The sequence below is a fragment of the Scomber japonicus genome, chromosome 9 (genome assembly GCF_027409825.1).
Source record: "Scomber japonicus isolate fScoJap1 chromosome 9, fScoJap1.pri, whole genome shotgun sequence".
Taxonomy (NCBI): Eukaryota; Metazoa; Chordata; class Actinopteri; order Scombriformes; family Scombridae; genus Scomber; species Scomber japonicus.
Window position 1 is genome coordinate 9692084 of NC_070586.1, and position 10808 is coordinate 9702891.

General features: G+C 40.1%; 1 protein-coding gene across 1 annotated transcript in view; it reads right to left on the minus strand.

The window, feature by feature from the left end:
- adamts3 (ADAM metallopeptidase with thrombospondin type 1 motif, 3) overlaps positions 1-10808 on the minus strand; it is a 152136-nt gene that overhangs the window by 128716 nt on the left and 12612 nt on the right. The window lies entirely within an intron of this gene.

The window sequence follows — 10808 nt, forward strand, 5'->3', positions numbered from 1 at the left end:
TCTCAAGTTTGGCTCTACAGCAGGAAAGGTTTACAATGGCACATTTTTTGCCACCCAGTATTCAGTGTTATCCAAAACCAGAGAAGACAATGGCAGGTGTCTGACAGAGGCTCAGCCAGTTGGTACCTAAACACAACCCTCAAAAAAGGGATCAAGAGTCCTGTGTTCCATCAGTTTAATATCCCCAACATCAGCCCCGGCCAAGCAGACAGCAGTTGTCTGCCAAAAAAAACATATGGGATTCAGCTGAAGGGCTCCAGTTTTTCAAAAACAGTCTCTTTCAGTCTAAACTTCTTAAGGAGGTCGGTATGAACGTGCTTTCGTTTAAAAAGAGAGAGAGAGAGATGGAGAGAGTGAGAGAAGTTGAGGTACTGCAGCGTTGAAAAAAGGTCTGGATTCAGCCTGGACACTGCCACCTTTCACCCTTGGTGTTGTTCAAAGGTGTGTTTGCTTTCAAAAATGTGAGCAAACCTTCGTCATCATTACCTGCCATTTTCATCCCCGGGCTTTAAAGGAACTTTAAGGGGAAAAAATACACAAGGTAATTTCTTAGGATTTGCAGGGGGGTGGGGTGGGAGGCGGGTGTGGGGACTGAAAGCCTCCCATCTCTTGGAGGAAAGGTAGAAACTATTTTTGAGAATGCTTAATGATTATAAATAGGGATTTTTAAAACTCATTTCAGAAGCGTACTTACCAAGAAAGAGAATATGATAATAAATCCTCTTATCTAGATCCTCAATACAACTCAGTTTTCTAGCATATCTGTGTTTGAAGTTTAACCTTAATTATTTAAGAAGATTATGATGTCTTCTAAAGTGTTTTTTTTTTTTTTTTTTTTTTAAGTATCCAAAAGTAAGAAAAAAGAAGAAAAGCTTACACATAATGAACCAAAGTGAGAATTTATTCTGGTTCTTTTTGTGCTGCTCCACCAAAACGGAGCAAACATTTACAGACGTCTTTGAGGAGGCGATGAGGAATCCACATATGACTTAAAATAAAACCTCACGCCCGGTGAATGGCTCTCAATGTCTGTCTGTAATAACAACAGAAAATGTGGGCTTCTCTCAAAGTTTATATAGGTCATGATTAAAAATGTTTAAACACATAAATATCAATAAAAAGCACCCCTTGCAGTACACACACTGAGCTCAACCCTCAACTGCTGAGGAGAAAAACTTGGAAGAAATAGCTTGGCTTTGCATATCTTGGTGTGCCTCCCCTCCTGTACCTCAAACCATATACCCAAACAGCTCTGGGGTCAAGCCTCTGCAACAAGCCTTGGCTAAGTCAACAAGGAACATTAAGAACTATTAGTGAATAAAACTCTTGTGCCCGACTACAGTTCACTGCAAAGAGGAACTGGCTCACTTTCTTTTTCTAATCAAAAAGGATATTTTCTTTGCTTTTTTTTTTCTCCTCTACGGCAGCTCCAGATATGTCAGGAGCTGTGCCCGTCCAGAATGCTCTTTTATGTTTCCGAGGCCAAAAGTTTAGGCCACTGGACACACGTAGCTCTTAGCAAAACATAAGCATATCTTATTTGCTCATTTTGTCACTCTTCATGAATCTCAGCGTTGTAAACGTTTCTTCCGAGGCAAGGCGAGTTTTTGCCGGAGGAGTTTGAGAAGGAGGCGTTAAACTGCCTTGATTGGACTGACGGGAGAAAAATCAGAAAAGGGTTTCAGTTAAAATGTCTTCCAACCAACGGGCTGGCTGGCTTATGCTCTGAAAGGATACTCTAACTGATGCATTACCCATCAGGCTCGCAGTGTGTTTACACTTGCGAGCCTCACACTAGCACAGACACAGCAGTGCCTCACCCTTTTGGCTGGCAGAGGAGATTATGCAACATGACACACATTAGGAGGTGGCCAAGTTTTACAGAGCTGCTGGCAAGGTAAAGGTTAACATCAACAGTCAGAAATGCAGTCGGTGCCGCTCTCAGGTCAGCTTCTCCCTCTGTCTGTCTGTATCTGTCAGTCGATCGGTCAGTCTGTCTGCCAAGGACCGCTGAAAAAATAAAAAAAAGTACATTCTCCTTCATGCAACACAGGGTAAGAGGAGGTTTTTGTTCCAGCTGTCATGCTTCATGGAAACAAATGAGTGAGGCTAAACCAGTATTTCATGGTTGCTTTAAGGCATTTCTAGGCAGCTTTCAGTTTGTTTGTCATGCTGAAATAAAGACTGGTACTAAAAGCTGGTAGCTGTTATTCATCCTGATCAACCCTTTCTTTTCTCTCACAATCTATCAGCAATGCAATAACAATAAGAAATGACGCCCCATGTCCAGCTTTTTGTCCCTAATCCTAACCTGCACACAGTGAAGCTGATTATCTGTCACTAAAGACAAGTGTGATAATTCCACTATATTTTCCTTCATAACAGAGCTGTAGTGTGTGTGTGTGTGTGTGTGTGAGTGTGTGTGTGTGTGTGTGTGTGTGTGTGTGTGTGTGTGTGTGTGTGTGTGTGTGTGTGTGTGTGTGTGTGTGTGTGTGTGTGTGTGTGTGTGACTGTACTGCCAATAGAGCTGCAACAATTAATCAGCTAATTAAGAGAACATTCATCAGCAACACTTATTAATCTAAAAACTCATTTTTTTCAAGCAAAAATGCCAAATGTACTCTGGCTCCTCATTCTCAATCTGCTGTCTTTCCTTCTCATGTACAATAGTAAATTAAAAGTTCTTTGTGCATTTGTGTAAAACAACATGTCCCATATGTGTACATTACTGAAGATGAATGAGGGCACTAAAATGTGATCTAAATGATAAAACATGAGACTTGACATGTTGAGTGTGGGACAGCTGCTCTGGCACAACACTGTAGCTGTGTGACTGTTCATAATGTATCTCATAATCAAGGGTGCATATACTGTATTGAAGAATAAACTTAGTGTTAATAAAATCAGCCATAGTATCTAGAGATAAGAAAAGGAAGAAGCTGCAAGAATATGCAAAAAATCTCAGCGACTCTGAGAATTCGGTCAGGGTTTATAGTTCAGTTCAGTTGATACCAATGAATCAAGGCTTACTACTGCATCCTTTACATTCTTGTCCTAACCATTTACTAAAGCAGAGCAAACATTAGCATAAGATAAAACCAGAACAACAGATGGCTTGAATGGTATCCAAGGATACACAAAAAAGGACTGGACTGATTCAGCATTGCTCCCCATAACATTTTCAGACCGATGATGGGCCGATTTTTAACCTTCGTGTCGTCCTCCCGGGTCAAATTGACCCTGTCTGTTTGGATTGTTTCTTCTTTCCTTCCCTCCTTCCTTCCTTCCTTCCTTCCTTCCTCCCTCCCTCCCTCCCTTCCTTCCTACCTACCTACCTACCTTCCTTCCTCCCTTCTCTCCTCCCTTCCTGTCTTTCTTCCCTCCTTCCTTCCTTCCTCCCTCCTTTCCTTCCTTCTTCCTCCCTTCCTCCCTTCCTCTCCTTCCCTCCTTCTTCCTTCCTTCCTCCCTCCCTCCCTCCCTTCCCTCCTTCTTCCTCCCTTCCTTCCTTGACTCGAGGACAACAGGAGGGTTAAAAAAGGATCAAAACTGATTCAACACAACTAGAGATATTGTCTTTTTTGAATCCCTGTGTCTGACCTCTGACCTCTGACGCACCAGCAAGAGCTAATCACACTCTTTTTGATTCATGTAGAGACGTAAAGACAGTTTACTGCTCCACTCCGCTGTGTGAAATAACTGAAGGAAAAGCGTCTTCAGTTTCTTTATGATGCGTATTTAACAAGCTGCTGAGACTGTTAGAAGAAAGACACATCAAAACAAATTGCTCTGAGTGTTGGCTGATTAGTACAGCAGCTACATCACAGCACAGTAAATTACATGCTCATCATAACGGCAGATTCATGAGAGACCAGAGGCTGACGACTACTTTGTATTCATATTTCATACCGTCGAGCAGAGTTAAGCAGCAGCCTACTGTACAGACGTCTGCTAACTTCCACTTCTTTCTAAATCCACACCCTGAAATTTATCCATTTTCAAAACTTGTGGTCTTCAGCTCCAACTAGACGCTGACTCATGTGACACCATTTGACGCAATTTAGACTTAGATTTCACTCATCTTCCTTTGGAGCAACATCAGGCTTTACACAATTTTCCTGGTAGAAGTTTCATCCAGTAATACTCCCCTAAAAGACCTGGCTGGAAAGACACTGTGGGTTATATCACAGAGGACACATTAGTGAGTAATCCCAAATAATAATTGCACTGCACGCAGCATCGGTGTGAAAATTAAAATCTAATTTGCTCATGGCTTAACATCTGCTCAATATGTCTGAAGGTTGAGGGGGAAAAATTGAAAGTCTGAATGCTTTTGAGGCCTAGAGCTCTATTACCCATCATGTCATTTATAAATATGTGTGTGTGTGTGTGTGTGTGCACGTTCGGAGAGGCGTGGGCTCACCTAATCTCAAATCAGCTTTAGAGGCACATCAATAATTTATACTCCCCAATCATCTTCCCTGCTCTGCATAGCTGGACACAAAACAGACCTAGAGCTAATGTCCAGAGTACTTGAGACCCAAAATACATCAGACACGAGAAGCTTCCCCCTTTTTTTTTCCTTTCTAGGGGAACATCTCCACAATAAAAGATCTGCTGTATGTGAACCATCAATGCTGTGTGCACATGAGGCCAAACATGAACTCAGAGCCATGTTAGGGGAGGATGGGAATGATACAGTATACACCCACGTCTGACATCTCGAGGTCAGTTACATTCCTTTGTTTTGCACTGATCATTTGTCTTATGATCTTGAGTGCTGCATGTTTCATCCACGTGACCCAAAAAAAAAAAAAAAAAAAAAAACTGACATAACTCACTCTCCTCAGCTAAGCCTGCATGCGTCCCTCCTTCTGGCTGTTTACGATGGACATCCTGTACTTGTAAAAACTACCTTTCATAGAAGCCATACAGACCAGGTGTGTTTCAAGGATCAAACACTGTCATTACTGTATATCCTATAAATGGAAGCAAGCACCTTCTTGAAGTTCATATTTCCAAAAAACAGTATAACATTTTGTAAAGACAATCTGTGATGCATGAGTGACAGAAAATGGCAACAAGCTCAAATTTAAGGATATCACTAATTCTCCAAAAAGAAAAGGGGCCACACATTGACCTAAGTTATATCTAAGAGAGTCCGCTGCAGTTTCTGTAGCATACAAGGCTGCAGTGTTTCTCAGCCGAGCAGAGGTTTCACAAACAAGTCTTCAATGTGTTCATTTTAGCCAAACTGCAAAAGACCTACAGTAACAAGCAGCATCCTTTCTGTTCATGCTGATATCTGAGAGCATTCAAAGCAAACTATGTACATCAATTATATGTGGTAAAACAATCTTTTAATCAATATTTCAGGATATTTAGCATCACTTTTAGGAAACACTTTGCTTGTTTTGATCATGTCATCCTTTTACTACCCACAGTTTCACTTTTTCTCAAACTTTAAATATTGATTCTAATACCTGAACTCAGAGTGTCTCTCGCTATTGAGTACTGATCAAATTTCAGTGCTCATTTTTTCCACATTTTACATTTCTACACCTCACTGCATGGAACTCATTAAAACATTTTTTTGAAAGTAATATGAGATTGCTGATGAGATTGCTGTGGCTCCGACTGAATACATCTAAGGCAGCATTCAGACAGACGTTAGCTCTGCATGAAAAAATGCAGCCCTCTCATTCATTTGAATGTGGAGCAGTGGGAGTGCCAATGCATAGAGCTCTAGTAAAACAACGCAGGGTCATCTGGCTAAAAAAGTTGTACCAGGGTTCGAGACACAAAGTGACATCATCTGTTAAGACGCTGCGTTGGACAAGGCAAAAACACATTCTTGGTGACTTGCTTTGAAACATGAAAACTGTATTTAACTCGTGATCACAGCAGTGAAAGATAAAATAGCTGTAGCTCTGTGATAATTGTACATAGTCGTAATTACAAACCAATGAGTGGTGCTTTGGCATCTGATAAGCCTTTAAACACATTGTAGCTCCAACTGGACTTTCTGGATTATATTTTATTGTCCCACTGGAACCTTAAAACAATACAACCCCATCAACGCCAGCACCTTTACACTGTTGTAATGCATGACTGTTTTTAGTCTAAATGCCTAAATCATCAGTTTTATAATGACACTGACCAAGACGCTGAATTAAACACAGCCTGTCATGGCTAAAAAAAGAGTATCCAGCTATTACTACAAAACATTACCTGAAGATGATATGATCTATGACATGCTGATGAATCAGACTCTTCTCTTTAAAGACATGGTGCTCATTTAAAAAAGAAAAAGCCATATCCTAAAGGTAATCCAGGTACAATGTATGGCACAATAAATGACTAAAACCTTATAAATGTGGTGTTTTACTACAGTCCCTGTTGAAATGTAGATAAAAGATGGTTCATTTCTCTTAATTTAGGCAGATCACACAAAAGGGTGGTGGAAGTTAAAGGGTTAATAAGACATGTCAATTTTTACTGACGTGCCTTCAGACCCTCTCTGACAGCTGCAAACGTCTCTTCCTGTAAACAACAAGTCAGACTTCAAAATGTTGGTAATGAGGTCAAACGAGGTTTGTAACACGCAGTAAATCTTACCATAATTGGAGTGAACATGAAAAATAAATGGGCTAATAGGCAGAGTTGACTTTACAACATTTTTAAATGTGCCCTCTTCCGTGACCCTGACAGACTTGTCTCTGCTTTGCATATAAATCTCAAAGTGTCAGAACAGAGCTCATCGCTGACATGTTGCACCCGCTTTATCAAGGCACCCCTCTCCCTGCATGCAACATGAAAGGCAATGAAGGACACCCCTTGACCCCCCCCCCCCCCCCACACACTCCTCCACAAACACACACACACACACACACACACACACACACACACTGCTGTTGCTCCTGCTGCTGAAACAGAGGAAGTATCTGCTTCATAAGCATTTAGCAGCGAGGCAGCTTGCCTGCCTGCCTGCTGCAGTAAAGACTTCCAGACAGCAGGCTGGCTATAATTAACAAACAGTAAAACACACACCTAGCGAGGGATAGGGCTACCACTTGAGATCAAAGACCATTGGCCCTCAACGACAGGCTTTTTCATCAGCAACCACTGGTTTGTCAACTGTTTGATCTCAAGTTATGCAGTCGTGCATGCTTTGCATTTAGGCTGCAAACAATGTGAGGAGAGAAAAATGATCCACAACAAAACAGTTAGCAGAACAAATAAAAAAGTCAAGTAAAAGTGTATAGTAGAGCCGAGTATAGTAGAACAGTATAGTATAGTATAGTACAGTATAGTATAGTATAGAATAGAATAGAACAGTATAGTATAGTATAGTATAGCATAGTATAGTATTGTATAGAACAGTATAGTATAGTATAGCATAGCACAGTATAGCATAGCATAGCATAGTATAGTATAGTATAGTATAGCATAGCATAGCATAGTATACAGTAGTATAGTATAGTAGCTATAGTATAGTATAGTATAGTATAGTATAGCATAGCATAGCATAGCATAGCATAGCATAGTATAGTATAGTATAGTATAGTATAGCATAGCATAGCATAGTATAGTATACAAATTTTCACCCAAATTTGAAGGTGATGTCAATTAAAGCTGGTTTTCTCCCAGATTTAGTGAGTCTGTTACATCCTGTTACTACAGAGCTCTGCTCACCAAAGGTTTACAGTTAATAGTCTTCTTGTGATGTTATTGTATTTTTGGTTTTTTACCAATTTACACCCCCAAATAGGTTTTTAAAAGCTGCTCAGGTTGAATTGACTTTTACCCAGATTATTTTTATTAAGACAAATCCAAAATGTGTTATTTCCTGCTGTTATAAATTCAAATCACAACAGTCTCTAGGGTACATGAAGTTCTCTTGTGATGCTGAAAGCCCAATAGCCCAAAAGTAAAGAGAAAAAAGGTGAGAAAACATAAATGAGGTTGTGATTATACGTCAAAGTCCCTCTAAGTAAGTCAAAAAACTAATAAAAGCTGCAATGCAATAAGCACTCACAGTATAGTATAGTATAGTATAGTATAGTATAGTGTGTTTTCATGCTGTGTTATAGAGCAGCAGCAGCAGCAGCAGCAGCAGTCCTCCGCAGGGCAAAGCGACTGACCACTGATGGCTTTTGGCGTCTTCAAAGTGACATCCTGCCACAACAGTATTTACAAAGCAAAACTCTCACATCCTGTGTGGCGCCCTCTCAGGCTTCAATCTCTTTGCGAGGTTCAACTATAAATGTCTTGCAGAAGAAGAAAAAAAAAGACTTGGAGAGACTGAATCTGCCCAAGTGATGAACTGCTTCCTTCTGCTCCAATCAAAAGGAAATGGCTGAATCCTGCACTGAAAGTCAGAGTGGCATTATCTTTGTTTAGGACTGCCTTTGAGATATTTTTAAAGCTTATATATACTGTAGGATTACACACATAGACGCCACAGTTGCTCACTCAGAAAAAGAATAAAGCAAAGTGGTCTGACTGGTAGATGAGTGGTTTTTACCGCTTTGTTGCTTTATAAAATATCATGTATGTGTCACAACGGAGCGAGAAAAGGGAAACAGAATTTGATTTAAATGCAGTAGGGAAATCTGAGAATAGAGTAATGGACTCTTATATTGTGCTTGTATTGTGGTTATACCTAACCTTATATTGTGCTTATATTAGAATTCATTTTTGCTAAGAAAACAAATCCTTGATGTTTACTTTTACATTAATTTAATACTTACTTGGTTGAAAACTGTATACCAAAAAGAAGATGATGTAATTTGTGATGGTGTCAGCGATCCATTAGTGTTTTCCAGCAGGTGTGACTTTTAACTAAATGACAACCACCAAAGCTTGAAAATGAAGCTAATTTGGAAGTGCAATGCCACTGACAGCTGCTAGATGCTCCAATTAACAAGTCATTATGGTCTGTGTTGCTAAAATTCAGACCTTCTAATAAGTGTCCCATTTTTGACATTAACACTGATTTTCAACATTACTCTGTGATGTTTTACTATTTAACCAGCAGCTCTGCTATCTTCCTAAAATGATAAAAATGTTTGCTCAGAGCAAAAGCAATATTTAAATGTAATATTTTCAGAGACTGCACAGCTCTGCTTAGCTCCTTTTTTACCATTAAGTCCACTTTGTAGATTGCAGAAACATTAGATTCAAGTGTTTTTCTCTCTAAATTGCATAAAAGGTTGATGTTCTCCATAGCCAAGAGGTCTATTACTTTTATTTCAGTCTATGTACTGTAAGAGTTTAAACTAAATCTGGGAAGAAATAGTGTGTGTTCTTCATTTGACTCAATCAGACAGTTAACTCATGTTTCATGTAAAAACATACCTGGTAATAAATCTTCCTGTTTTCTCATGAAATTCTCTCCTCCCACTCCTTCCAGAAACACAGGCCAACATCACACCCTCACTACAGCTTGTGTTGTCAAAACCTCACACAACCTACACCTGCCAGTTAGTCTCTCTCTCTCTCTCCTCTCTCTCCCTCTCCCTCTCCCTCTCTCTCTCTCTCTCTCTCTCTCTCTCTCTCTCTCTCTCTCTCTCTCTCTCTCTCTCTCTCCTCTCTCTCTCTCTCTCTCTCTCTCTCTCTCTCTCAAGTGTTGCAATATGAGAAGAATAAAGTGAACCCCTGCTGCGGAGCACCCTTTGGCCATCCTCAGAGAGTCAAATCCCGAGGACACTCAGACACTCACACGAACACACCTTATAAAAAGTAGAGAGTCAGGTTTATATTCATGTTTAAGTCTCCAGGCTCTCTGGCTCACCATCATCATGTTTATGTGCTCCTTAAGGGACGGCTGCTACCTCTTGATATGCGGCTGCACTTGATTTTGCTGTTTTAAGCATATACACATTTAGAAAACAGCTTACATCTTAAACTCTTAACTGGTTGAATTACATCATACAACAGATATAGATGAATACCACTCAAGGCATGTCACTGAAAGGACAAGACTAGTGCTGCTTTATCTTTAGATTCAAATCAGCAATACCCCTGAAGAAAAACTAAATCAGATTATCATTATTTTTACATGAGAGATTAAGTCTTTGCAATTGATTGATGCATGGTACTGTACATGAGCTAACAATCCATCAAATAGAAGCACTTTTCTTCCCAAAAACCCAACACTGAAAACTTCTTCATGGTGCTGGAGAACACACAAGGGATCAATAAAGTGAGAGGGATTCGACATCTGAGAGCACGAAAGGAAAAGAAACGTTGGTGCCAATCCGTTTAGCAGCAGATAAGTGATTCATTTGACCTGCTGACAGTGCCTGAGGAAAATTCTTGGGAGTATTTGCAACAAATTTCACAGTAACTCATCCTATAGTTGCTCAGCAGCTTTCTGAGTCAAAGTGGTGGATCAACCATCTGACTTTGCCATCCATCCGTGGAGCCCGACTGCAATCAAAAATACATAAAAGAGCAGCACTGTTGCATTGGCTGATGCATTTTTTCCATTCCTATCAACAAAATCGATTTAAACAACTCTGACAATGCACTTTTGATCGCTGGTGTCATGCTGCTTCTACGAGTCAGTGTTTAGAATACATTACCATCTTCAAAGCTCTGATGAAGACTTCACAACACTCCAGAAAGTCCATTAGTTGGACGTACAACTAATTAGCTAAACTTCTGGAGACTGAACCGAGATGACTCTTAGGCTTTAATTACCAATTCCTGTCTTCATCCCTGAATCTCAGCAGGGGGGAAAACAAACTTAGTTCAACAGAATTTCACTGCAGGAGTGGCAAACCTGTTTCCTCATCAGGACCAAA